The 22,454-nt window shown below is 46.5% G+C and overlaps 1 protein-coding gene and 1 long non-coding RNA gene across 2 annotated transcripts in view; both read left to right on the top strand.

Annotated features, from left to right (window-relative positions):
* The window catches only part of DPP6 (dipeptidyl peptidase like 6), an 846,041-nt gene that overhangs the window by 30,641 nt on the left and 792,946 nt on the right, over window positions 1-22,454 (top strand). The gene's annotated exons all lie outside the window — the stretch shown is intronic.
* LOC116664771 lies at window positions 9,826-15,088 on the top strand. The gene is made up of 3 exons (XR_004321190.1): window positions 9,826-9,836; window positions 11,523-11,528; window positions 14,452-15,088. It is a non-coding gene; the product is annotated as an uncharacterized LOC116664771 (long non-coding RNA).

Raw genomic sequence — 22,454 nt, 5'->3', positions numbered from 1 at the left:
CAAAACTTAGAGCACAGGTGTCACAGGCTTTTAAGAAAGTCCCGTCAAGGGCAGTGAGACACTAAAAATGGCCCAGAGGATGGTATGGTTCAGGGGAAAACGATATCAATTTGACTTGCATTGAAAAGTGATTCAGAACAGTAAATCCTGAATGTGAAGACGTTTTAGAAATGTCTTAACCGATTTAGTTCATTTTTTTTTACTGAAGTTTATTTGATTCACAATGTTGTGCTAATTTCAGGTGTACAGCACAGTGATTCAGTTATAACATATGTATGTTCTTTTTCTAATTCTTTTCCACTATAAGTCATTATAAGGTAATGAACGTAGTTCCCAGTCCTATACAGTAGGTCCTTGTTGTTTATCTGTTTTATATATAGTAGTGTGTGTCTGTTATACCCTACTCCTAATTTATCCCTCCCCCTCCCTTCCCCTTTGGTAACCATAAATTTGTTTTCTATGTCTCTGAGTCTATTTCTGTTTTGTAAATAAGTTCAGTTGTATCATATTTTTTAGATTCCACATATACGATATCATATGATATTTGTCTTTCTCTGTCTGACTTACTTCACTTAGTATGATCATCTCGAGGTCCATCCACGTTGCTGCAGATGGCATGATTCCATTCTTTTTTATGGCTGAGTAGTATTCCATTGTATAAATATATCACATCTTCTTTATCCCATCATCTGTTGATGGACATTTAGGTTGCTTCTATGTCTTGGCTATTGTACATAGTGCCACTGTCCATATAAGGGTGCATGCATCTTTTCAAATTAGAGTTTTAATCTTTTCCAGATATATGCCTAGGAGAGGGACTTCTGGATCATATGGTAACTCTATTTTTAGTCTTTTAAAGGAACCTCCATACTGTTCTCCATGATGGCTGCACCAATTTGCATTCCCACTAACAATGCAGGAGGGTTCCCTTTTCTCTACACCATCTCCAACATGTATTATTTGTAGACTTTTTGATGATGGCCATTTTGACCAGTGTGAAGTGATACCTTATTCTTGTTTTGATTTACATTTCTCTAATAATTAGCAATGTTGAGCATCTTTCCATGTGCCTGTTGGCCATCTGTATGTCTTCTTTGGAAAAACATCTGTTACATTATTTCATTCTTAATTATTGGCAAGAATGATATATGATAAATAATAATACCTAAATCAATCTACAGTATTATTTTAATAAAGACAAATGAAAATTAGTGTTTCAGATTTTACATCTCAAAATGGTGTTTCTCGGTGGTATATAAAGTAATGGTCCATCTCATAATCAATGACATTTTTGACTTGATAAAATATAGTATATAATTGCCTTATATTCTTGTTTATAATCTATCACCTGTATTCATTTTTAGGTTTTAGTTTTAGAGTCTCTTGTATCATTACGTATTTTTTCATTGAGAAGTAGACATATAACATTGTATTAGTTTTGGGTGGACAACATAATGATTCATTGTAGACATTGCAAAATGATCACCACAGTAAGTTTAGTTACTATCCATCACCGCACATAGTTACAAGTTTTTTTTTCATGAGATGAGAATGTTTAAGACCACCTCTCTCAGCAACTTTCCAGTATACACTACAGTATCATTAACTGTAGTTGCCATGGTGCGCATCACATCCCCAGGGCTTATTTACCTCATAACTAGGAAGTTTGCATCTTTTGACCCCTTCACTCACTTTGCTCCCGGCCCCACACCCCCGCCTGCCTCTGGCGGCAACAACCTATCTGTTCTATGTATCTATGAACTTTTTTTCTTTTAAATCTTCTTTTCCTTATAAAATATGCTTTCTAGTTCTGGTCTTTTTTTGTACTGCTCTGGGTTTTACTCTTATGGTCCTTTAAGAACTTATGGTCCTTTAAGAATGACCATTTCTCTTTGTTATAGTGGTGTTCTGTGGGCAGGAACTGACCTAGCCTCAGGGTGAAGATGGGAGAAGCAAGAAAATGAATAAACAGAAATGGGAGATAGTTTTCTTTGAATATAAGTAAATACTACGATGGAATTCTCAAAATGTGCTAGAAATGAGACTTACGATTATTAAATATGATTTGACTGATGACCCCTACACAGCCTTTTTATTTCCATCTTTTATACTAGAAATCTCTGTAAAATCACTAGAATCCTTTTTCTCCTGTCTCGGTAAGCAAGAATTGATATGTCACAGGTTACATTTATAAAATTCTTTTAGAAGTTAGAATGTACCAACATCCCTCACCTTAAGAGACAATGGAAATAGAGTTGAAAGGTGCAGGAGATTAGATGTCCACTCTAGGAACATGCACTGATGGATGCAGGAAGACAGTGCCTGATTTAAGTCCTAAAACCAGCTTGCTTTCTGGAGATTTGCCACTTTTTCCTGAAAGTCTACCACCGAGGAAACGTTACTGATTTGCGGTTTTAGCTGTGTGTAGGTGGAAAGCATGTGATGAATTATTCCTTAAATGCGCCGAGCCTGAGCCGGCCTGCTAATCTGGACGCCGCAGGCTCAGCAGCAGGAGGAAGGGAAATTCGCACGCCGACCGCTAGCTGAGCACCTCAGCGCCCGGCCGCTCCGCATTTCCAAATACCTGCATCGATTCCTTCCAGGACTGAGATCGATCCTGCTGCTGGACGGCTGCCTCTGCCTGGGAGCTGTGGGGGAAGGACAAAGCGTGAGAGAAAAATCCGTTCCCTGGGACAGCAGGCAGGTGGCCTGAAACAGGAGAAACACACCCCACGTAGGAAGCCAGCTCCAGCAGGCAGCTGCACAGGGAGCAGGTGTGTTCTGAGCAGCAGCCGCTTGCCCCCTCTTCCCTTTGGTGGGATCTCTCTGCTTTCTAGGGGCTCCAAGGCTGGGTCCCCACCCCACCACGTGTGAGCGTTCACTTGGATCTCTGTCATGTCCGTGTACCCCTGTCACCTCGCGGACAGCCCAGCATGGAGCAGAGGTTCAGAGAGTGGTGATGAACCGGTGGGTAGATGAGTGTGACCTGATGCTGGTGCCTCCTCTGGTCCACAGTCCTGTGGCCTCTCGGTGGTCTCCCTCCCCTCCCGCCCCTTTTCCACTGGCTCCTGCTTGGAGCGTCCGAGCTGAAAGATCCTCCAGTCCCTCACTGGACAAGGGGACGGCAGGGAGCCTTCCTGCTCAGGGGATTATAGTTCCTGGTGACGGCGTGATAACTAACCTACGATGAGAGCAGGGACAACCCCAGAGGACCTCCGTGCCGGTCTCGGGTCCGTTTCCCGCGGGGCATGCGTTCTTTGCCGAGTCGGGTCATCTCTCTGAGCTGCACTGTCTCCTCTCCTGCGGGTGGCTGCTGGTCTCCCCTCTGTCCTCTCCTCACTGTCCTTGTAGGAGTCAGATGAGTTCGTTGATGTGAGAGCTTTCAGGTACAGCCCTCGGGCTCTGTCCACGTGTTCGCGATTAGAATTACTCGCGTCTTCTCTCCCAGGGAACATGTTCGCATCCTAGTAGACCTGCAGGGCCTTCCAGGAGTCGCTGATAGAAGGAATCCCACTGGACTGATGAGGGAAATGCCTGGGTGTCCCGGGGGGTCCCAGGTCACCTCTTCGGCCACCTCATGCTGAAGTTTTAAGGCAAAGTTCACTGACTTGAGGCCCTAAAAGCAGTTCTGCATCATGTCAGCTAGACATGTGCCACACTTGTCACCTCATGGCTGCGACGCTGCATCTGCACTGTACTTTTATTTCAGCAAACACTTGAAACCTCACTGTTGTTCGCAGCAGCCCGCTTCTGGTGTGACGGGTGACTCAGGATTTCAGAGCTGGAAGAGGAATCCGAGATGGAAAGACTATGGGGAGGGGAGTAGGACTAACCAGTTAGTAGGACTAACCACCGGTGGGCCAGGCAGTTTTAATAAATCAGGTACAATTCTAGATGGAATAAATGCATTTTTGTGTACTTACTTTGTTTCAGCGCTAACAATGGTTCTGCTACACAGCAGAGAAAAAGGGCCAAAACGATGCCATTGGAGCAAGAGGTGAGAAGAGCAAAGAGCGGGACGTGCACACCGTTACTCACTGTGCTGTCGGAGGGGGGTGGAGCCATTGTTCTAACTAGTGCTCATCCCAGAAACATTCAGTGGACATTCGAGTGGAATTATCTGCCTTTTTCTCAGAATCCTTTTTCTTCTACCTGTTTTTCTCCACAACAATCCAGATGTCTGCCCCTCCCTCTTTGCAAGCCCGGGGACACCTCTCCTGCAGCACGTTCTTGGTCTTCTGACTTAGATATTAAGTCCCCAGTCCCAGCAACTCTCATCTTTATTCCATTGAGAGTTTAAAAAACAATTAAGTGATAATGAGAGCATGGCGGGGAGGGGGAGGAACTGGCCTGGTGGTCCAGGACAGATCGCACAATGCAGACAGGCCGAGGGTGTTGGATGAGGTCCCCACCCAAGTCCCAGCCTGCCTGGGGAGGCTTTCCCAGACCGGCAGGGGCTTCTCGGACGCCAGCGGGTGTCTGAGAGTTCAGCTCAATTCTGACACTGTCTACCCAGAGGTGGGCTCAGACTCCACAGGTGAAGGGCTCAGTCCCACGAGACCGCCCTCTGCTTCAAAGTCCCGTCACCTGCCCAGGTCGTCACCTGTGCTTCTGACTAGCTGGTCCCATGACCACCTCCTCGAGTTCGATGAATTTGCTGAATGGTTCGCAGAACTCGGGAAAACCTGTTTGCTCACGAGATCACCAATTGATTTTATAAGGATGTTAAAGGGTGCAAATCAATGGCCAGATGGAGAGATACACAGGGCAGGGTGTGGGGGAGGGATGCAGAACGTCCATGCTCTCTCTGAATTTCCTCCACCTGTTCACTGCCCCCGAAGCTCTCTGAACCCTGTCCTTTGGGAGTTCGTGGAGACTTCATCACACAGGCATAACTGGTCAACTTGTTGGCCGTTGGCAGTGGAGTCAACCCCCAGGCCCTCCCCCACCCCAGGTCAGAGGATGGGATTGAAAGTTCCAGCCCTCTAGTCCTGTGTTTGGGTCTTCTGGCCATCAGCCCCCACCCTTGAGTGGAATCCAAAAGTCACCTTCCCTGAAGCGTTTTCAGGGTCTACACCAAGAGACCAAATATTATTCCATCACTCTTACTGCTCAGGAAATTCTAAGGTTTGAGAAGCTGTGAGCCAAAAGCTGGAAGAGGACCAAATATGTATTTTTCCTATAAATCACAATATTGCAAATATCCGAGATGCTCTTCTTTTGATGAACTGTTCTGTTAGAACATGATTTAAACACACAGCCAATCTGCACCTTAACCAGCAGTGGACTGTAATACGCGGCTCCAAATAGGAGTCTTATTTAACCCGGTAGCAGGGAGACAGGAATCCAGAGCTGAAAAGATCCCCAAGCGCAAACAGCTTCTGCTGACGAGTCAGGATGCTGGGCAGTGAAACGTCTCGAACAGTAAACAGTTACCACAAGAACGAAGCAGATTGCCGGTACCCGACCTGACCCACCTGAAAGGCTTGAGTTAAAAGATGCGCAACCATCTCCTCAGAAAGTGACATTTCACTCTGAACAGTGACATCTTACCAGGTTGAGCTTGGCCCTCTCAAATGCCCTGTTTAAAATACAAAAATATACGTGGATGCCACGTGTGAAGCGGCTTACGTGGGCAGAGGCATTCTTTCCTGAGTCGGAGAGCCCGGACGCCCCAGGAGTCAGGTGTCTGGGAGAACGCAGCGTGGGAGTGGGGAGCAGAGAGGTGGGCAGGCACAGCTGGCGGCCGGGCACCTGCTTCATGCTTTTCCACGTGGGCTTCCTGGTCATTCCTTCCAGGTCCCTCTGCTGCCGGGAGGCGGCGTGTCCATCCTTTGGGGGAGGCTGTCTGCTGAGCGATGGAAGGAAATGGGACCACAGAGGCGTGGATGTTTGAAGTCGGAGGAACCTTTGAGACGATTTGTCTGAGTCCCTCAGTTCACAGGTGCAGATGTGAGAGCTCTTCCCTTAAAACCACAGACCTGTTTTGTAAATTTCATCATGTCTATTGACAAACGTAAAAGGCCATTTTGATGCCAGCATAACTGCTGTGTGTTTGCTGGACCGTCTTCCCAGTTCCAGCCTCAGATTGTTCACGTGTGTTCTTGAATTTCCTGAGTGAGGACAGACTGCAGCATCCATTGGGGCTGGGTTCTCTTCGGCTTGTGTCTGTCGTTGTTTTGAGTGAGTGTGCTCACTGCGGGAAGTACATGACCTCCAGAAGCAGCCAAGGGCAGAGGGACACTGAACGCACAGCCACGTGGATGCAACCCTGCCTTGGTGGGGTCTCTCCTACCCCCGGATGCACAGCCGCACCCCAGTGCATTGACATCATTCGTCCCGCCTCTTCGTCCCTGGACTCTCCACCGACACCTTCTCCTCTCCCTGTACATCTCCTCCTCCTACCGAGCAAAACGCTGGTAAAAGAGCAACGCCTGTATTGATTCTCTTTGTCTCCCGGAAGGAACTGTCTGGTTAGTCCCAATTCTCTTCGATTTTCCAGCCAGGTCGATTCGTCCCAGGGCTGGTTCACCTTGTAGATCTGTAGGTTCGAACTACTGTATATAAAACAGGTAAACAGCAAGGTCCTGCTGTGCAGCACAGGGAACTCTATTCAGTGCCTTGTAGTGACCTGTAATGGAGAGAAGGTGAAACAAATGTCTGTATGTCCATGTACGACTGAAGCATTATGCTGTCCACCAGAAATTGACACAACATTGTAAACTGACTATATTCCAATTGAAAAAAAAGAAATTAGGCCAAGGAGGGAAGAGGATCCTAAAATACTCTACCCAGTCCCCTGTCTGAGGAAGTTAGACAGGTTTTTGTAGGTTTGGTTAGTGCTGCTTCCATCCCAGCCGCTCAGCCAGCCAACTCACTAACCCTGGGCTCCAGCCGGGCGGTGGGCACGTGTCTGGCACCCGCAGACGGTCCTCCATGGACACTGGCCGTGGCTGAGCTGCTAACCCCCAGAAGCAGTCTGGGACAGAGGAGTCCCCCGAGCGCTGACTTAGGGAACGCGTAAGCCCCAAGCTCTGAAACGAGCCAGGAGAGCCCCTGGAAAAACTGTTTCTCAGAATGAACGAGCCGCAGCTCGGTTATTCTTTTCTGGAAGCCAGACCGAGAAGCCCAACTCCACAGGGAAAGTGATGGGTCAAGACTGGGAGGACTGGTGTGGGATCGGGACGTGTGGCATCAGGTGGCCTCAGCTTTCAGGGAGCTGACGCACTGCAGAAACCCCTTGGATTCTGTGACTCCTCCTGGACCAACAAAGCACCCTATGTCATCAGCCGGCAGCGAGCTCCAGGAAAGCCGTGTGCACATGGAAACACTCAATGCACTGCAACAAAGACCAAGATTTTTAAAAAAGAGAAAAAAGCAGGGAAGACACCTTCACTGGCATCAGTGACTGTTAATGGTGATGAAGACGAGTCATCGGAGGTTATAGGATACAGAACCCTAAGTCAGAACGCCTAGTGAAGATGTGTTTTAAATCAACATTACTGCTGTCACTACCACGGGTGGCCGTGCTGCCATAAGAATCCCACAGCATCCTAGTGACATGGCACTTCGGCAGAAGAGGCTGCCAAAATTCCCGGTAAGTTAATTTTCAGTCAAAACAAGGGAAAGGTGAGGTTACGTGGCGAGCTTTCCCAGGGCAAAGCAGGCCAGTCAGAACTCGTGTTTAAACTTGCAAATCTGTCATCTCTCTGGATTTCAGGTGTAACTAGAGTTCATCTTCACAAACGGGCATTCTAAATTATTACTTGTTATTCTACATGTTTTATTAACAAATATTTATGGAAAGAAATTAATATTCATTAAGAGAACATCACAAATTTAGTGGAGTAAGGAATGGCCCATTTTTTCAAGGACCTAGCGAACTTCCTCAATGTCACTTATTATATAAAGCAATATTCTCACCACATATCATCCCCCAGACTTAATTCCAGCTAGGTGTAAGTAGCTAAATATAAAAACAGAAGGAAGGATAATATTGCACCATAAAAACTAAGAAAAATGGGGATAATGACTTATTACCTCAATAAAGAACAACGTTCTCAGAATAAAAGCAATAGAGTGATCACAAGGAGAAAATAATCTTACATTTTAATTATCTAATAAACAAGTTATATGTACAAATATTATACATTTAAAGTATACAGCAGAAATAAGAGGAAACCCAAAATCTGGTAAGATATTTACAACAAGTTTCATACATAATATATTTAATACAATAAGAGCTCAGATACATTCATTAGAAAAATTGTGCAAAATACATGGTCAAGATGTTCTGGAAAATGGAAGAAAGTTCGAACTCATTAGTAATGATTGCTGTGTCATTTATAATCCTGGAAAATTGAGAATGAGCATTTCTCCCATGAAGAAACAGTGGTGACAGCACCAAATTATGACACAGTCACATAATATTTAAGGTTCTGTTTCAAGAGGGTGGACTCAGCTTGTATAATTACGTGCCCTCTCTTCCCTCAAAGCTTGATGTAAGAGGAGAGAAATGCAAAAGGGACGACGGTTATAAGACACTGAAAAGGCCAGAGGGAAGCAGGTTAGGATCTTGAGAAATTCCTGTGAGACAGAAGGAAGGTGGGACCCTGATACATCCTGGTAGAGGAAGTCATGGTCGGAGCACCTGCAGGGAAACTTTCAGCCCCCGAGACCCGATTATTAGGGATGCTCTAGTCCCTCGCTTCCTGGCGGTGGAGCAGCTGCAGAGAGAAAGAGCAGATGAATGAAGTGACCGATTTGTGGAAGGGACACAAGGCAATTGCTATCAAGCCCGCTCTCCTGTCTTCCACCTGTAGAGCTGAGGATGTCGCCTCCGTCTGAGACAGTGGCCCTGCAGACCACGGGAGAGAAGGAACCAGTGTGGATACCAAGATCAAAAAATGGACAGAAGACCTAGACAGACATTTCTCCAATGAAGACATACAGATGGTCACTAGGCATATGAAAAGTGCTCAATATTGCTAATTTTCAGAGAAATGCAAATCAAAACTACAATGAGGTATCACCTCACACCAGTCAGAATGGCCATCATTCAAAAGTCCACAAATGACAAATGCTGGAGAGGCTGTGGAGAAAAGGGAGCCCTCCCGCACTGCTGGTGGGTGTGTAAATTGGTGCAGCCACTACGGAAAACAGTATGGAGATTCCTTAAAAAAACTGAAAATAGACTTATCTTGTGATCCTGCAATCCCACTCCTGGGCATATGTGTCATGAAACAACCTAAATGTCCATTGACAGATGACTGGATAAAGGAGATGTAGTATATTTATACAATGGAATACTTCTCAGCCATAAAAAGGATTAAGTAATGCCATTTGCAGCAACATGGATGCACCTGGAGATCATCATTCTAAGTGAGGTAAACCAGAAAGAGAAAGAGAACTAGCACATGATATAACTTATATCTGGAATCTAAAAAAAAAAAAAAAAAAAAGAAGACACCAATGAATTCATTTACAAAACAGAAAAAGACTCAGACACAGAAAACGAACTTACGGTTACCAAAGGGGATGAGGGGTGAATTAGGAGCCGTGTGTAACAGAGACTAACTACTACATATAAAACAGGTAAGCAACAGGTTTCTGCTGTACAGCGCAGGGGACTACATGCAATATCTTGCAGTAACCTGTAATGAAGAAGAACATAAAAATGAATACCTGTATGTACATGAATGACGGAAACATTATGCTGTGCACTAGAAACTCGCACAACATTGTAAACTGACTATACGTCAATTAAAAAAGAGATACATACACCCAAGGTCCTAGGTTTTTATCCCAGATACATTGCTCATTAAGTACACGACCCTGTGTAGGTCACCTTACCAGTGCCTCAGGTTCTCATTTGCCACATAATGTGTGTGTTTTCAGTGCCTACAACCTGAACATTCCCGTGCAGCCACACTTGTGCTGCTGGTGGATGTAAAGGCAGACTCAGGGCCGCAAAGCCCTGTCCACCTTTGGGGATGAGGTGCCTGCAAGATGAGGAAAGCCTTTCTGTAACTCAGCTAGACACTGTTTCCTGTGACTTTCATCAGTTGGCCTTGTTTATGTAGCTGGAGGGTCTGCAGAGCCGCCTCGACAGGGGAGCACCCTGCTGTCCTCTGACTAGTCCTGATTCACTGTCCCTGCGCCTTTCTGCTGCTTCCTCTTTCCAGGTTGGTTTATGACCCACCTTGTGCACTTACAATATTCCACGTCATTTGTCCTCAAACCCCCATCTTCTGCTCAGTTATTTGGCTAGGTAAACTGTTTGTAGGGCGAAATGAGAGAAAAAGAATCTTGTTTCTTTCGTTGCAAAGAAATCTCAGGTGTGATACAGCACCCCTGCGAAGGGCCGGATGTTTATGTTAATTTGCTGGCATCCTGGCCTCCATGTGATGACCTCAGGGTGTGAGCCTTTGGGGGTTAATTAGGTCTCAGAGGTACAGTCCTGATGATGGGAATCTTGTCCTTACAAAAGGGACCCTTGAGAGCTCGCTTCCCCTTTCCCTGCCACCTGGGGACACAGTGGAAAGTCCTCAGTCTGCAGCCTCCCCAGAACCCAGCTGTGTGGTCACCCTGACTGCTGAACCCCAGCCTCCCAGGACTGAGAAATACGTCTGTGTCATGGATAAGCCACCCAATCTGCGGTACTGGGTTTTCCAGCCCAGACCAAGACAGCTCCTTTCCACACCCCTGAACACACCTCAGTTCCCCGTTTTTATATCAAAGTGGGTGGCGCCTTGCCTATTTCTAAATATTAATCAGCTAATATGTAGAAAGCATTCTGGAAATAAAATCAGTATGTAAATACTCAGTGTCATGAGGACAATTAAATGATCCTCATTTAATGTTTCCTTGTTTGGGTGCACTTAGCTGATCCGACAAGAATATGTTTGTAAGATCGCAGCCAGAAATATTCCTAGTAATGAAATATAAATCCTTTCTGGATTACCTCCTTTTTCCCCTTTCTTAACATTTCAAAAAAAATTACCTGTTACGTATAACTTAAATAATAGCAGACTTTCTAAGAAGCTTACCACACTCTTAGCAGCACTGAGTGAAAATATATGTTTGACTTCAAAATTTTTCTGGTCTTTAGGAAAGCTTCACCCAAGTGCTTTTTCAAAGGCTTTTGAAAATGAAATATTCCGAGAGGGCCTCATGCATTGCTGCTGAATTTAGTAATTCTGAAGCAATCACACTAAAATCCATCCTCTTTGGAGTCCACCTCCTTTCCTGCACATCTATCATGTAACAACCCTCTTCCTCAAAGCCTGCTTATCACCTTTGCGAAAATGGCAACTCAGATTTCAGTGAGTGTGCATAGACTTAATTTGCTGACCCTGTGGTCTCTGCTGTGCTCCGTGGAATTCTTGGTGGAGGTGAGAAACCAAATTGGTAGCCTTCAGAAGTCCTGCCTGATGACTAAGGTGGTTTATGTCTCCCCCTATAACTTGCCCAGGCTCCACCCCTCCCCCATCCCTCCACAGTGGACCTTGGAGTTGCACCAGCTTCCGGTTGAGTTAGGCCAGTGGAAGTCACTGATGGGAGCCAGAGGGAAGGGATGAGGGAGGTGGGGGTCCCCAGGTAGGGAACGTCGACCTTCCTGTGCCTGATGCGCCCATCAGGCCGGGCTGTCCTGCAGCTGCAGGGAAATTTACACACAGCAAAATCCCCTGCCCCGGTCCTGGCAACCACGGATTTATTTCTTCTTAACAGTTTGTCTCTTCCAGAATGTCCTGCAGTGGGGTCACAGAGAACATACCCATCAGTGGGGTCGGAAGAGGGCTGGCTGCAGAGGAGCATGAGGGAAATTTGAGGAGTGACATCTTTTTTTTTGTTTTTTTATTGAACTACAGTTGGTTTACAATGTGCTAGTTTTAGGTGTACAGCACAGAGATTCAGTTGTGTGTGTATATACATATATATATATATTTAAACTCTTTAAACTGTACCCTTTAAAGGGTGAATCTTATTGAATGTAAATGATGCTTCTAAAAAAGCCAACTTTGAAAAGTGAGAAATGACTTAAGTAATAATGATGTCTTTTGTCACCGCAATAAATTCCCCTCCTACAACAGAGGGACTTTCAGAAGATGCTTCCATACCGCTACCATATCATGCAGTTTTGTGACAGCTATTCATATTTATAGGCCGAATAACTTAACCCTTCTTTATTTTGATTAGTCAAGGAGATATGAGCACAAAACGTGCTCAGGGAGAAACTCACGTCCATGTTTTGCCATGACATCATCCAGTCTCTGGGCAGTTCTTCCTTCCCGAGGTTCCTCTTCAGTCACATCTGAGGCAGGGGTTGGGGTTTGTGTCCTCCTTTGGTGCTGGAGAGCTTTCAGGACCACATTCCTGCTCATTCTTTGTTCTAAGGCTCAAGAAGTCAAAGGCTTGCAATTTCCTTGTCAACAGAATTCCTCAAAACTGTGGCAGACGTCTGCCCTGTTGGTTTGCTGTCAGTTCTGGTCACCAGGATCCACACCCAAGTCTGTCTCCATGTTCTCCAGCCCCCTTCATTTCATTCCTTGGTCATCCCCTGGTATTCTCCCCATCGATGGCAGTGGGGTTGAGATGCTTTAGAACGAGAAGTGGGGAGACAGCCCCTCACATCAGACCTTTGGCTTAAGTGCTGGTGTTCACTGAGCAGCCTCTGGGCCTTTGCAGTGTGAGGCCTTTAAAGACCCCGCCTCTTCCTGTTGGGCTCCGGACCTCAGGGCCCCCAGTTTCTTAATACTCTTGTCTTCTTTGCATGTTGTTTGCATGCTGTCCAGCTCTTTCCTGCACTCGTCTGTGTCTTGTATTAATTTGCACTGCTTTGTGTTGGAAAAATGAGCCCACATTTTCGCATTAAGGGGACCCTTTTAAGGACACTGTTCATGTCTTACGTCAGAAGGCTCCACCGTAGACGCAAAGGCTGCCGCCTCCTCCGTCCGGCTCGCGTCCTCTGCCGTGTCCCCTCTGGTCCCTCCCACGTGCTCAGGAAGCGCAGCGGGTGAGCTCATTAGTGCAGAATCTGCACACAAATCACCGCATTGGACAAAATCGGCTTTCCTCCCTCGATTCTGCCAGACAACACCCCTTAGGAACTCACATGTTTATCCTGTTCTATCCCCTTGTGTCTAATTTACTGTCAGGACCACAGCAGGCACCCAGGCAATGTCTGTTGAATGATAGTGTCTTCATTTTTTTAAAAAAAGACTGCCGACGTGTGTGAGTTGTTAGGCGTGCGCGCCTAGCTCTGTGAGCACGCACCGCGCGGCCTCGCCAGTCTTGCCGCGAAGCTGTGCGCCTGCAAAGGCGGCCCGTGGAAGACGGGGCACCTGCAGGGCTGCGGCGTGCGCGTTGGGCCGCGCACCTGGAGGTGGGGAAGTGGAACCGCGAGGGCATCTTCAGCAAGGGGCAAAGCCTCAGGACGTGTACCGGATGTGAGGAGGTGGGGGTTTGGATGCACAGCGCTTCCAGCTGAAGTTAACACCAGAGAGAAGCCAGCTTTGGGAATGAGTCTGGCAGGCTGGGGTGACACGGCAAGCTGCCCAGCCGGAGTGGATGTGCACTTGCCATAGGATTTAGTTACTGAATGGCTCTGGGGTTTTCTAGGACGGAGAACACGGCTCTCTCTTCTGCATGGCCCCGATTCCAGCTGAAACTACGCCCATGGACGCATGATCTCTCTCTCTGATTGTGGGCTTCTCCTGTTTGCTCAGTTTGGTCTCACACTTCTTATCGCCTGCATCGAGGTTCTGGAAAACTGCACTGCTGTCAGTGATTTAGATATAAAAGATTTCCACTCATTTACTTTACCTGCTATGAAATTAATTTGTTTTTATTTTTCTGGAAAGGGTCTAAGTATTATGACCTTCATTAAAAATTCATCTAAAAGCTCCTGTGTATCTATTCTGCATATAAAAGCATCAATTTGGCTTCTGTATGCCACATAAAATGGGAGGGAAAAACAGATTAAGAAATCCATTATGTTAATTATAGGCATGCAATTTATGATCTCTGTTGATCTGTGTTTAAAAATTACACTTAGCATGTATAAGTATATAATATCTATATGCATACACGTAGTAACTACAAAATGTGAACTTTGACATCTATGTATGTTAAAATGAGAATGTAATTCATCAGTTGTTCAAGTATGTAAATTATAGGTATTTGAATAAATAAATAGAATACTAAAAACAGAATTAAAATCACCAACTCTTATGATGTTTACCAGGAAATTTATGACCGCCAAGTGCTGAAGACCAAGTCTGAACATAAAAAAACAGGAGGCATAAACGGAAAAGTTAAAATCATTAACAGGTAAAATGCTATGAGGAAATTTCCAAGATACTGACAGGATCTAAGCGTGGCAACTTTCTTATCTCTTAGGAAAAAAACCCAGAAGTTATGTCGATTTGTAATTTTAACAGTTTTCAGAAGAACATTCAACTGTCTATGAAAATATCCAAGGTTCCAGAGAGAAACATACACACACAATGAAAAGAATTTAAAACTGTGTTTCATACTTTGGACCTCTGCTCTGGGAAGGATGGAGTAGACGTACTTTTCTGTATTCCTCCACTAAGTCCAGCTAAAACCCTGGACATTTATGTGAAATGAACATAAGGAGACTGAAGTGAGGAGAGAAGGCAGCAGACCCGCCAGGGGCCTTGAGACCCGGGAACAACCCAGTGTGAGTTCCCTGGTCTTCTTTTTCCTCCTGTCTCCAAGACCAGGTCATGGAGAGGTTGGCCACCTGGAGACAAACCAAAATTGTCCCACGGAAAGCCTGCTCTCTCTAGCAGGGCAAGGAAAGGGGCGGCCTGGCCGGGCAGAACCCTTCTAGACGGGGACCACTCTCCTCCAACACCACTCCACAAGTGAAGCCAGAGGAGCGAGTGAAGGAGAGCCATGCCAAGCTGTCCCACGCCCTCTGTGGCGCTGTCAGAGGAGCCCGTGGGGAACCAGGCCCCTCCCGCTACCCAGGCAGTAAGGGGCTCCCCTGCCATGGTGCCCATGGAGACCACCTGGAGGTCTGGACGTCCACCTTCACCTGCTGTAGCGAGGTGTCCTCTCACTCCCCACCAGAGGGTCAGGACTCTCGCCAGTGCCCAGCGAGAAGGCGGACACCACCCCAGAGTGTCAGGCCGCATGGGGAGCAGTAGGGAGGTGCCCCCCACCCAGGGTGTCGCGGTGGAGAGCCTGGATTCCCACATCTGCCCCTGGTGTCCGCGGAGGCCCAGTGCAGAGCCTGGACTCCCACTCCCACCAGAGCCCTCACGTCCTCTGCCCGCAAAACACAACATCAAATAAGACCCAGAGTCTTGGAACCTAATTCCCAGGGGTTAGGGATGGTCGGGGGGAGGGTCTGACTACACAGGTGCAGCAGGAGGCAGGTGGAGGTGTCTGTATCTTGATCACAGTGCTGGTTACAGAAATCTACCCATGGGCTAAAAGGGCGTAGAAGAGTGCACACACCTTGCCCAGGTGACAAGTTCCAGATTTGGACAGTGTGCTGTAGTTATTTAAGAGGTGTTATTGGGAGAAACTGAGTGAAGGGTATGTGGACTTCTCTGGGCTGCATTATGATTTCCTGTAACTCTAGTTATTTTAAAACAAAATTTTTTTAAAAATTTAAGGCATATGCCACATATAAATAAATAAATAGAAAACGCAACCAGAGATAGCGTATTATCTTTACCTCTTTTATGTCACTTAATGTGACCAGGATAAAGATTTCCAATTAGGAAAGGAATTCCTGTATATCCACTTTGAGAATACAGTCACGTGCAAGAAGATTATAGGAGTACATGTTTGTGTATGTGTGGGGAATTCTGGAAGGATACGCAGAAACTCTGGGTGGTGGGGTTGACAGCTGGGGAAAAGGCTGGGAATTTGCTTTTCATTCCTGCCTTTCTGTTTGCAGATTTTTCTGTGTGAACTTATCACTTTGGTAACGGTATCACCTAAAGGCTATAAAGAAAGAAATGATTCTGCAAACATAGAATATTTAAAAGACCTGGTTTGAAATCATATTAAAGTCAAGTTGAATTAAGACCATAGAAATCTGCATTCGGGGGCAATTCTGATGCAAGTTCTCTAGAGCAGTTAAGTACAGTTTTTCCAAAATGTATGGTTTCTTGGACTTCTTCCGGGTCGCCCACAGTGTGCGGTGCAGTTGTGTGGACTTGTCGTGACTGTGCATTTGTCTTCTTGTTATCTCCATGACGACGTGATTAGTTCTGCAAAAATGCAGGACTGTGAGCAGTAATATGAATAACATTTTGCAACTTGGGAGCCAGGAGAACCTCAAGCAAAGTGTTGTAACGACTCAAAGCCACATTCCGAGACTTTGCTCAATATAATAGCTTCTCCTCTTTGTTTATTGCCTTCTCTTCCCAATGTCCTCCTTCCTTCCTTTGAAACTTGATATGTCCACACTTCTGTCCCCATTCATTCTACTACACATGCGGCCCACCAAGCATTTAAGGACTGTCCACCCGTGACAGGTAGTGTTCTGGGCACTGAGAACACCACTTCGGGGTAACCAGCATCACTACTAGGGGGAGTGCACTCACCTGTGCTGCAAACTGGGCTTTGTGGGTGCCCCTTCCCATGTCACCAGACCTCGTTGTCATGGACTCAGCATGTGTGGAGAAGGGAGCAGGAACTGGGTAAATCAAACACGTTGACTAATTGCTCAGGGCTGTCTTTACGTGCAGCCTTAAATATGGACAGTGGAAAGACCTTCTTACAGTTTCCAAGAGCACATGTCCCTTGTCCAGTGTGGTCACCTGCTACTCAGCCATCCTGTGCGCTCTGCCATCAGGCGTCCACAGGCGGGGAAGCAAGTGCTTCATCTTGGAAAGGAATTTGGACCAGATTTGTGTCTTGGAACCTGCACTCCATTTCATTATGTGTTTACAGGAAGCTGAAGTAGAACAAGGGAAAGTAGATCTGGGCTCAGTGATAATCCACTTGTCTTCTGGTTACAGCTGTAATCGTCTATTAAATTGTAGAAGTCCTTTCCAATTGTGTTAATGTCACTCCCCATCCATGGCAGTGGGTTGACATCAGAAACCAGCTGTCAGCCAGGAGCCCCCAGTGCAGTCAACAAGTTAGAAAGAAATATCTAACCCTTCTCTGAGGTGAGCTTGGAAGGATTTCAAAGTTTCAGCTGGACTTTTGCTTCTAACCACAGCCACACCTGCTAAAAACAATCTCATATTTTTCTCTCTCCTAAAACTAATCAGCGTGCACAACATTTAAAAAAAAAAGAAAGAAAAAGAAACAGTGATTGGCTTGCACCGACGCTGGACTTTGATCAATGTTCTTGAGAATTTCACAAGTTTTCTTGAATTTCCAAGAGCAGTTAGACCCCTAAAAGCCAGCCTTTGGAAGACTGTTTGCCCTGGCAAATCTTCCATCAGAAGTTGGGAAGAAGGCAACTGAGAGGAAGAATTAGCTCAGAAGTGCAGGACCAAGGGTGGGGGCAGCATCTCGTCTCTCCGAGTTGATTTCCAACTTGGCCACCCCCGGTTGTGCTGTGCGTATCTTGGGGACAATGGTTTGGAGGATCTGGAATGTGTTGTATTAAACGTGTCCATCAGAGGTAGCTTTTCATCTCATTCTGAATTTAATATCCTTATGACTTAGGAAATAGTTCTGCACTAGGAAAGAACAATAGCTCAGGATACAGTTCACATATTTTGGCCAAAGAGAAAATACGTCATTTTATTAAATATGGACTGTTCTACCTCCATGAAATAAAGGGTTGATTCGTGTCTTTGAAGCAAGCTGTTCTGCGTTTATTTGATTCACTTAGTGTCCATAAATACAACGAAATTAGATTTAACATTCTTTCTACATTTTTGCAGACCTCGTTAGAGAAAAAGGAAATTGTCATGGAATGAATTAACTTAAACTAAAAATCAGCTCAACATAGAAACGTTATCATGGAGCAGGGCCCAGGGACACAGAAGTCAGTCGTGAATGAGTAACTGTGAGTGAAATATTAAATGTGACCGATGGGGATACCCAAGAAATGTCTGGCCAGGTGTTGCAGTGTCCCAGATTGAGCATGATTGACTGTTTTCTGTAAACTGTTTATAGAATGGTAACATACACTTAAGCATAAATGACTTAATTTCAATTTACAGCCTTTTTGAATAACTTTTACTCTTCCATTTCCAAGAGACATGTTGTATTGGGAGAGGGGGACAGTTACAATCCCAAAGCTCGTCCGGCTCATGGCAGATGTGCGATGGAATTAGGGGAGAAATTTGCTCCCAACGTGGCATGGCCAGGGAGTGTTTAACTTTCCCTCGCCTTGTATGGAAAGCTGAGAGCTCTTCGTCAATGCTTGGACAGAGGTTCGGGCTAGAGGGTTTCTCTGGCGAAAGCCTGGTGGCTCTCAAGGCCACATTAGAAGTGGGATTAACGATCTCCTAAAGCACTCATCTCTCACAGACGCTCTAGTGGACGTGCATGCATGTTGCCGAAGGGATTCCCCAGAAATCAGCAGAGCGGCTGATGGAAATCGCCTCCTCACTGGAGCCCTGTCTCCAGTCCCTCGTCAGCCGACTCTCCCCACGTCAATTACACACGGTCTAGAATTGAGCTTCCTTCTGTACAGGCTTGAGCGCAACTTACCTGAGCTCAAGATGTTGGCTGGAATGCATCTGATGGGGAGAGGGGGGTGAGACGCACTGGTCTGGCTTTGGAATCTCTCTGTGTCTCACGCTTGGGTTCGCTCTGCCTTATACACAGTGGTCCTTCGTCATAAGAAGATGGAAGTACTCCACTCCGGAAGTCCCACTCACTTTAGAACATGCCTGCGGCCTTCCCGTCCCATGTCTTGCTCATGTGTTTCCCGCCCATCGGACCACAGGGACGTAGCCCTCTTTCCTTTCTGCCTCCTTGAGTCCCCGTGGACCCCTTCCGACCTCAGCGATTTCTAAGCCACACCTTGTCTTAGGACACCTAGTGCACTTGGTCTTGTATTTTAAACTCAGTTTGTTGCTTAAGAATATGGGTATGTCCCATCTCCTGGGGCAGAGTGAAAGGGCATGGAGGAAGGGGTGGTCAGTTAACTCCTCTCCAAGGTGACAGCATTAACAGCGCCGCAGGTCTTCAGCCGCATGCTTAATCCTTCCGGGGCTCACGTTCCGGAGCAAACAGTCCCTGAGTCACGGTTTCTTTGTACGTAAAGTGAGGATGTCCACTTTACCTGGTTATTCTAAAGATTAAATCATAAAATAAAGAGCCTACAGCCTGTCTCGCCTAAGGACGGACTGTGGTCACCCATCTCCTTTCAGTTCACAGAGCATTTTACCAATGTTATCTCGTCAGAGTCTTGAGACGGTATTATGGGATGGCTGGAACAGGCATTTTTATCTCCACTTGTCAGATGAGTAAACTGAAGTTGAGGGTGATTTTTAGAGTGACCTGTTAGCAAGCTGGATCTGCTGACACTTTGGAATGTTCACCACGCGTTGGCTCCTTGGCCTGTTGAGTAATTGTTGAATAAGTAAACAGCGGGAGGCAAGAGGGAGGAGTGTGTCTTTTCGTGCAGAGGTGACGTGGTAAACAAGTGAACATCAGTCCAGTTAGGGTCAGTAGCTACATTTTAATACAGGAATTTCAGTTTTGGTTGTTTAGGTGAGTGAAGGCAGAACGTTTGTATTTTCATCCTGCAGCGTCATTAGCACGCGCTCAGCAGCCCAGCGCAGCGCTACGCCCGACACGGCCCCGCTGGCAGGGACGTGCGGGTCAGGAGACGCTGATAGAGCAAGAACTTGCTTCCCTTGGCTGAAGGGACTTGAAGGTGCCCCCCATCCTTATTCTATACGCGGAAAACAGACTAAATAGGTGTGATGTTAACGCGTCCAGAGGGAAACTAATGGAAGAAAACTGAATTTATTTCTAACGTATTGTTCCTTGTCAGTTTCCTTCCTTTGTAATATAATTTTTAGCGGAACGCCTGACAAGTAATTTAGTGACGGGTGTGATTCATGCTGCTGTGGCTTCTGAGGTGTGCGAACAGTTACAGGAAACACTGTTTTGGGCATGAGCTGTCTTCCTGGTGGAGTACAGAGACTTAGAAAACTGAAAGACTAAGCTTGCCCTCTGCTGGAATTCACAGTTCCACCACTGGCAGTTCTGTGAGTGCGGGGAAGGAAAGAGCTCTTTATTTTTTGGCTTCGTCCATTTAAACTTCCATCCTCCTTTTACCAAAATGGTTAATCCACTTTAGTGTCTGCTCTAAACATAGATCCAATTACATGAACCAAATGCTCTCACGGTGGAACTTCCCAGTTCCCGTGGGAGACGGCATCGGACAGCAAGCGATCAGGCGGTCTGCAAAGCAAACACAGCGGTGCTTCCTGTTCTCTTATTCATTTTGCAACATAGGAGCAATCAACTAACAGACAGCTGGGAGGCCTGCTTGGTGTGCCGTGGTGTCGGGTATTCAACATAAGCCCAGGAATAAAGTCATGCCGGAGTCTAAAATGCCATCAATCAAGTGCAGACCTGAGAGTTGGGGGAAAGGTGGTGTGAGGGGCAGGGTGCTGGCCACTGGCCGTTGGGAGAAACTGTTCTCCCAGCTCACTGGCTCTGAGCATCACCAGGACGGTCGTCCAGGTCGTGATGTTATCGTAGCACCTGCTGCTGGACCGCTCCATGACGTGAGGGCTGCAGCCTGGGAGACTCGGGGTGGATGCAGGTAAAGGTAAAACATACGGCTCAGCTGGGAGGTAAGACGCTGACTGCTGACTTGAGGCACAGGAAAGTGCAGTCCTGATCTGTCCTCTCCTTCCAGCTAAACGTGGTTTCGTCCTCTTCCTGACGTGACCTCCAGCATCCGCCAGCTGCTGCCTGTCTTGTGCTATAATGTGAGCATTTATATCTGCACACTCAGTAGTGCGCAGACTTCAGAATCCGGAAAACAGGAAGTTTTCCAGGCCAAAAGCTAATGCAAATCAACAAATCAAATCGCTGCCTAGGTCTTCGGGCTCAAGTCTTTCTCAGCTTTTATTGCATTTGGCCAAAGGTTCAGCAAGAAAATAGTGTCGTGTTATGTATCAGAGCTAGAAGAGTAAGCATTTGAGGGACGAACACAGAGCAGCACCTCCCAGACCTGCACCTCACCTTGGTTTTTAGGCTTTAGTGTCTGAAATAGCAGTTTGCTCTGATTTCAGAGGAGCCAGGGTGAAGTGGGTCTGAAAGTTCCATTTGCCACCATGGAGGACATTATGCAACGTGACTTTCCTGGTTTTAAGAGTGGAAACTGGCCCGTGTTCTCCAGACCACGGCGTTCTACTACAAATACGGGATAATGGCACTTCCCCTGTTGACAGAAAATAGTCAGGGGATTACAGGTTGTAGATTTTTCGAGTCTTTCTCTCAATACTTTTCATAAAACTTCGGTGCCTCCCGGGACTCACCCTCACCGAAAGGGAACCTGTTGGTCTGGATGAGGCGTGATGCATGTTTAGATGGAGATATTTTTAAGTTTAATGCATCTTGGTGTTTTGTAGCCAGGTCGTGAAGTCCTGAGCCCTTCCGGGGGAACAAATCTCAGATTCACTCTGAATGCCAGTTAAAATTATTCTCAAGGTTCAGATAGATTGTGAAAATAAAAGATGTCTGGGCTGTGCTCTTTCTGGGTGCCCCTAAGACAGAGGCTGCTGGGTAGCCTCGGGTCCACCCAGAGGTCCAGCAGCTCCTGTTCCGGGCACGGCCACACCTGCACACCCGGCAGAGACACGGTGTGGCTGTTGCATGGTAACTCTGGACCTCCAGGGGTCTGCTGATGATCAGTGAGGTCACTGGGCAAGAGTCCACAGGGCTTCTCTTGGAGCATCATCACTTCTCAGCACCGGGAGGTTACACGGGATTCTGGCTCAAGGAAAATGGGAATGTGTGAGTAATTTTCTTTTCCCGAATATGGAAGCTGTCAGTTCTAATAGAATGTTGTGCAATTTTAAATCTACCAAAAAGGAGGGTGGTTGTTCTTCATCTGGTATTCACAGGAACAGCTGTGAGTTGCTGGCTGTCAGCCCCGTGCCCCTCGTGTTACAGAGGGTGATTAAGTGTTGCTGCAAACCTGCACAGCAGATACTGCTACCTCGAGGGTTACTTTTAAAAAAGATGGAGGCTCGGCCAACTTAAAGTGTGTCACCCAATTCGCCCAGCTGGAAAATAGCCGAGGCAGGGTCGGGGCTCGGATTTGTCTGGGACTGAAGCTCACATTGTGCCCCGTCACCGCTCCAGGAAGCGTGCTAATTAAAAAACCCTTTATCTTCGCAGAATAAATGCATTTTGGCACCAACACAGAACCAGTTTTCTACCGTCTGACTGAACATGTAAAGAGCCGGTGATCGCCTTTCCAAAGATCGTGCACTTTTACAGCTCTTTGCAGCTCTTGTCAGAGGCCACTG

The sequence above is a fragment of the Camelus ferus genome, chromosome 7 (assembly GCF_009834535.1).
Source record: "Camelus ferus isolate YT-003-E chromosome 7, BCGSAC_Cfer_1.0, whole genome shotgun sequence".
NCBI classification, from domain to species: domain Eukaryota; kingdom Metazoa; phylum Chordata; class Mammalia; order Artiodactyla; family Camelidae; genus Camelus; species Camelus ferus.
Note: the sequence above shows the minus strand (reverse complement) of the source record. Positions and strands in the feature narration are given on the sequence as shown.